Here is a 7,151-nt window from a genome sequence, read left to right as displayed (position 1 = left end):
AACTACTAGGTAGTATAACACCAACTAAACTACTAGGTAATATAACACCAACTAAACTACTAGGTAGTATAACACCAACTAAACTACTAGGTAATATAACACCAACTAAACTACTAGGTAGTATAACACCAACTAAACTACTAGGTATATAACACCAACTAAACTACTAGGTAGTATAACACCAACTAAACTACTAGGTAGTATAACACCAACTAAACTACTAGGTGGTATAATACCAACTAAACTACTAGGTGGTATAATACCAACTAAACTACTAGGTGGTATAATACCAACTAAACTAATGGGTTATATAACACCAACTAAACTAATGGGTTATATAACACCAACTAAACTACTAGGTAATATAACACCAACTAAACTACTAGATAATATTTAGAAGTTATACAACCTCAAGGTAGTTTTGTAAATATTTATCCGTTAATTTTGAAGTTATCTCTAGTGAATTTTGTTTGGCAGAGAATTTTTCCGGGGCCAAGTGTCGTTTCCCGGAATGGTTTACTGAACATGCACACTGGCAGTCTTTGGACGGCTCTACGTTTTATAACACAGACAACAAGTTCAAGTCCTTCCGCATGATAAATAGTTCCCGAGAGGGTGACAGTGTCAGAGTATCTTGTAACAGGATCCGGAAACTGGAGGATTCTCTGTATGAAGCAACGGTTCAGGTGACGTCGGGATGGTAAGTTGAAATTTGATCTTTTTTTTTTTTTTTTAAGGAGGGGCGGGGAATTGGGGGGTTGACGGATATTCTAACGTTTGATGTTAATTGAATTTAGCGGTCCCTTGGTGCAAGTTCGTTTTGGAAGATGGGGGCAGAACATACTTCCTTTTTAAGGAGTGACCCCTTTTTTTAGGATTCTAGAATTTTGAGTAGCAAAATCGTTCTCAGTCTGACAGGTCAGAACACACACAAATAAATCACGTGGCCAGGTGAGTGTGAAACTAAACCACTCATGTTTACATCTTCCGTTTGTTCCGTTTTTATCTTTAGTGTCTTCCCACTTCAGCTGTTAAACTTGAATATGAGAATTTCGTATATTATTCTATGTTTGTTTATTAGATCCAGTTGTATTTGTACTTGTAGGAAGGATACCAGTTTTTTTCCCATGAAATTTTATAAATTAAGAAACATTTGGTTGCAGCCTATTTGTGTTTAGTGTAATCACCAATAGAAAATATACGTTCTTATGAGCTCCTTTTCCCTTACAGCAAGTTTGGAAACCGGGGGTACAAGTGTATGAGAATCCACAAGCGAACCCCACACGTTGTTGAAATACAGATGGGTAAGAACGTTTTACACTTAAGTAAGACTGCTTTTTGGAAAAATAAGATTTATTTTCAGAGGGGTATGAACCTTTTACAGATGAGCAATATTATTTTACTGGTAAATAAGACGTAGTTTTTCAGGTGGTTAAGATTGCTATTAACATCGTTTTTTATATTGATAATGTTGCTTTTCAGATGCGTTAAACAGATTACTAAGATTGTGTGTTTTATTGATAAGGTGTTGTATACAGAGGGGGTAAGATTGTTTTATACAGAGGGGGTAAGATTGTTTTATACAGAGGGGGTAAGAATGTTTTATACATAGGGGGTAAGAATGTTTTATACAGAGGGGGTAAGAATGTTTTATACAGAGGGGGTAAGATTGTTTTATACAGAGGGGGTAAGATTGTTTTATACAGAGGGGGTAAGATTGTTTTATACAGAGGGGGTAAGAATGTTTTATACATAGGGGGTAAGAATGTTTTATACAGAGGGGGGTAAGAATGTTTTATACAGAGGGGGTAATAATGTTTTATACAGAGGGAGGGTAAGAATGTTTTATACAGAGGAGGGTAAGAATGTTTTATACAGAGGAGGGTAAGAATGTTTTATACAGAGGGAGGTAAGAATGTTTTATACAGAGGGGGTAAGAATGTTTTATACAGAGGGTGTAAGATTGTTTTACAGAGGGGGGTAAGAATGTTTTATACAGAGGAGGGTAAGAATGTTTTATACAGAGGAGGGTAAGAATGTTTTATACAGAGGGGGGTAAGAATGTTTTATACAGAGGGGGGTAAGAATGTTTTTCTGATGTTTTAATTGGTTTTCAGTTTAATGGCTTCACCAAACTAAACAAATTTGATGTCTCTTTTAAACTCTGCTGCTGGACCTGGTTGACCTTCAACTTCGACCTGGAAATCAAACCCTCACCTCCATTCTGGCCTTGAATTACATCCCGTATATAACGTATTTGTTAAACAAACACCGTACCACGAGTTTGACACCGTAGTTAATTACATAGCACAGCTGCCACTCAGGTGGCGGTATACAAAAGCAACGTCTTTTCTCAACCGTACTTTGAAAACACGAAACTCCAGAAACCGTTGCCACGCCGTTCGTTTTCAAAAGATTAAATTTGTAAGCTAACTAAGTAAGGAAAATGTTCTCTACAATCAAACAAAACCGGTTCGAAGTCTAAAAAAAAATTTATCGCGTGATGGGGGGGGGGGTACTAGACCGAAGTGAAAGTAAATATATAAATGAAAGCTTGAAATGTAGTGGACGTTTTTCCAGTAAAAATGAGCTTTCTTGGGGGACAGCAGTTCGTCATAGTGTCCAGTATAATTGGTTCCACTAGGTCGAAGGCACATGTAGTACCTTGAAGAAACTTCTAGAGAAGGGGGGAGGGTCACTGATACCTCCTCACATTTCTTCTATTTCTAAATGTAGATAAACTCTTTTGGGCAAACCTCAGAACATATCCAGAGTGTCCTCTGTCTACATCGTTCTTTCTTCCAATCGTCGTCTCTGTTTTATAAATATTTGTATGTTTGAAAAACACATTAATATTATGCTGATAAATAGAGCTGTGAATCGCAGGAAAATAAGGTTATGAACTACAAGTTTTTATGGTTTGAAATAAAGGTGAATCGCGGGAAAATAAGGTTATGAACTACAAGTTTTTATGGTTTGAAATAAAGGTGAATCGCAGGAAAATAAGGTTATGAACTACAAGTTTTTATGGTGTGAAATAAAGGTGATATACCGGCGTCAGGTACATAATCAACACTTCCGGTAAGATATACTGGCGTGAAGTACATAACCAACACTTCCGGTAAGATATGTTGGTGTCAGGTACATAACCAACACTTCCGGTAAGATATAACAGTGTGATGTACATAACCAACACCTCCGGTAAGATATACTGGCGTGAAGTACCTAATCAACACCTCCGATACGATATAACGGTGTCAGGTACATAACCAACACTTCCGGTAAGATATACCGGAGTCAGGTACATAATCAATACTTCCGGTAAGATATACCGGTGTCAGGTACATAATCAACACTTCCGGTAAGATATAACGGTGTCAGGTACATAATCAACACTTCCGGTAAGATATAACGGTGTCACGTATATAACCAACACCTCCGGTAAGATATACTGGCGTGAAGTACATAATCAACACCTCCGGTAAGATATAACGGTGTGATGTACATAACCAACACTTCCGGTAAGATATACCGGCTTGAAGTCCATAACAAATACTTCCGGGGGGGGGGTCGTTAGTGTGCTGAACTGTGAATCCTATGGTCTACGGTTAGTGTCCCGTTGTTTTGGGTTATATCAGTGAAGTTCAAATCATTATTGGATTTAAGTATCCCAAGAGTTGGCGGTCGGTACTTTAACTATCAGTTCAAAATTAGGAACGGCTATCTCAGGTAGCTATTGTGTAGATTTGCATAAACATTTCGAAACAAGTGAGTTTATATTTCGTTTACTCAATAGCTTATGGTTGTGAACATTTAAAGTGTTTACCTGTCCCAAGAACGTGCAACGTGCTCTCTTGATGTCAGTAATAAAATGTTAACAAACAACCACGTATTATGTTCAGGCACGATTATGAATTAAGACATAACCCAACTGGGTTACTTGTAAGTTTTATGTGAATTTATCGATTAGTTTTCCTGGTCTCTTCGTAACTTTTTTTTTTTAACATAATATTCAGTGGAGTTTAGAATTCGATCAACTGAACTGGAGCACCAGGGGCAGGCAACGTTTTCCAGCCTTGGGCAAAAATAGGGGCAGTAGAGTGAATCTCTGAGCGAACCAGACAGTTTTTTGTTTAGGTGTAAACACCACTTTGTATAACACACACAGATTAGCTTGCCGCGCGCTATTCATGCCTCACGTGCAGTGCAGATCAGACACCGTGGAAAAAATTGCTCATGTTCTGACTAGTTTTTTTTTTTCGTTTCTCTCCATAAATCCACACTTTTCAACATCTTGCATCGTTTAAATCCTGGGTTCGACTCCCCCCGTGGTGGACAAAGCGTAGATGGCACATTGTGTAGCTTTTCACTAAAAACAACAACTTGTCTTACGAAATAAGTGGTACTCTCTTGAGAGTGTACGTTTAATTAAAAGTGTTTAATTGTGCTAACAAACGTTAAGAAATTGTAATTCATGCAACACTCCGGGAGGAATTCCCTTACTTAAAACGTTTCGTGTGTTATGTCTTGCTCTTCTTTTTGTTTCATCAAGAATGACACTTTTTTTTTTCATCTCGCTATAAAATATTATTATTATTCACTACGCACTATTTTTGGTATATCACAGTTATTGGGATATCCGTCAGAGCTGAAAACTGTAAAAGGTAAAGCTAGCACAATTAAGTGTAAAACACGACTATGTCTGGAAATAGAACTAGTTTTCGCAAACAGTTACAAAGACATTTCAAAAGGCAGGACTCCTGCAGGCATATTTCGAATTTCTGTATTTCTTTTCGTGTAAAATGTAGCCTACTTTTTTGAGATGTACCAGCGTTGAATAAAATGTCACTTGAAAGATGTGTACTTGGAAAGACAAACTTGTGAAAAACTGTCTTAAAAAAAAAAAGAACGTGTCACGTTATTTTGTTTTTGCCTGATGTCATTTCTAGGTTTATATATGGTAGGTGTCGCCAGGTTTTAGGCTTGTCGACGGTGTTTCTCCGTGGGCTGTGACATCACGCTTCACGTGACTCCAAGTAGCCATTTAGCTTACTACTTGTGTCACTATTCAGTTTAAAGAATTTTACACCTGTACCAACAAATGCTTAAATAACCTAGAAGGACCGGTTCCAGCGAATTAATATATAGTTTCAGTATCAACAATTTTTTTCCTTTCATTTCCATCATCCCAGTCAATCTACAAAAAAAAGTCCATCTTCTCGGACTTCTGTCGGTAGCCAAGTTTGGACTGAGTTAATTCAGCTCAGAAGTATAGCCAGTGAAACAATCTTGGTCAAACTAACGTATAAAATAAAAACAAAAGTTAGTCAAGTGTGAGTGGATTGAGTCAGTGTAGTTCAGAAATTCTAGTCGTCAAGTGTGAGTGGATTGAGTCAGTGTAGTTCAGAAATTCTAGTCGTCAAGTGTGAGTGGATTGAGTCAGTGTAGTTCAGAAATTCTAGTCGTCAAGTGTGAGTGGATTGAGTCAGTGTAGTTCAGAAATTCTAGTCGTCAAGTGTGAGTGGATTGAGTCAGTGTAGTTCAGAAGTTCTGGTAGTCAAGTGTGAGTGGATTGAGTCAGTGTAGTTCAGAAGTTCTCAATTTCTGAACTACACTGACTCAATCCACTTACACTTGACTACCAGAACTTCTGAACTACACTGACTCAATCCACTCACACTTGACTACAATTTCTGAACTACACTGACTCAATCCACTCACACTTGACAACTAGAACTTCTGAACTACACTGACTCAATCCACTCACACTTGACTAGAACTTCTGAACTACACTGACTCAATCCACTCACACTTGACGACTAAAATTTCTGAACTACACTGACTCAATCCACTCAATATTTCGGGCTATGAAACAGGAAAATGCATTCATGGCAAAGTAACATAGTTTTTGTACCCTAGAAACAAACACGTGAGAACATAACTAACATAGTTTTTGTACCATAGAAACAAACACGTGAGAACATAAGTAACATAGTTTTTGTACCCTAGAAACAAACACGTGAGAACATAACTAACATACATAACGTTTTGGATGTGCTTTGGTGACCATGTTTTAGTCAGAGATCACGTCTTTCTCACGCTACACGATTAGATGGACTTGTACATACAGTTGTAAGGTAATTATATATATATCAACTCGTGTTTTAGTCCTAAAACACGAGTTGATATATATATAATTACCTTACAACTGTATGTACAAGTCCATCTAATCATGTAGCGTGAGAAAGACGTGATCTCTCGAGGCCTACAGGGGTTCGAACCCAGCTTGCGATAAAAGTACGCCAGTAATAACCTATAGAGTGAGCCTTTAAATATTTATTTTTTTGTCGTTGTCTTATGATAAGTAGTTTGTTATCTAAAGATAATTCCTATGTATTAATGACATTTAAATTTCATTCAGATCCTCATCGTACTAAACATAATATTTAATGTTTTATTAGCCTCGTAACTTTATTTCTTAACACGTGCAGTGCTCCAGCCGTGTTAACGTGAAACTGAAACTACGACTTAACATGTTCTAGTCGTTCAAATATTATTTATGTGAAATTACTGATGTAGAAAAGGTGGTACCGGTTTGATGACAGAGATGCTCCAGTCATTTGTACTCGTTAATTTTGCGTACCTCGTGTTACCTTGACGACGGTTGCCGTACCGGTTAATGTAACAGACTTATTTTGTTTTTCAACAGGTAAGGAAGTGTTTCATGCCGGTGAATCACGTTACCTTGACAACGGTGAAGCCTGTTCTCGGGAGACTTTCGATTCAGCTAATGAGGGATATGTAACACTGACGAGTAAGTGATCTAATTTGTTACAATCAACAGCCAACAACTGATCTACCTAACAAGAAACAATACAGATGTACTATATACTGACTCGTGTTGTGAGTCTGAGAACCTGTTAAAGCTGTGTTATGTGTCTGAGAACCTGTTAAAGTTTTGTTATGAGTCTGAGAACCTGTTAAAGCTGTGTTATGAATCTGAGAACCTGTTAAAGTTTTGTTATGAGTCTAAGAACCTGTTAAAGCTGTGTTATGAGTCCGACAACCTGTTAAAGCTGTGTTATGAATCGGAGAACCTGTTAAAGTTTTGTTATGTGTCTGAGAACCTGTTAAAGCTGTGTTATGAGTCT

This window comes from Limulus polyphemus, unplaced genomic scaffold (assembly GCF_000517525.1).
Source record: "Limulus polyphemus unplaced genomic scaffold, Limulus_polyphemus-2.1.2 Scaffold8757, whole genome shotgun sequence".
Lineage (NCBI taxonomy): Eukaryota > Metazoa > Arthropoda > Merostomata > Xiphosura > Limulidae > Limulus > Limulus polyphemus.
This window is presented reverse-complemented; position numbering follows the sequence as displayed.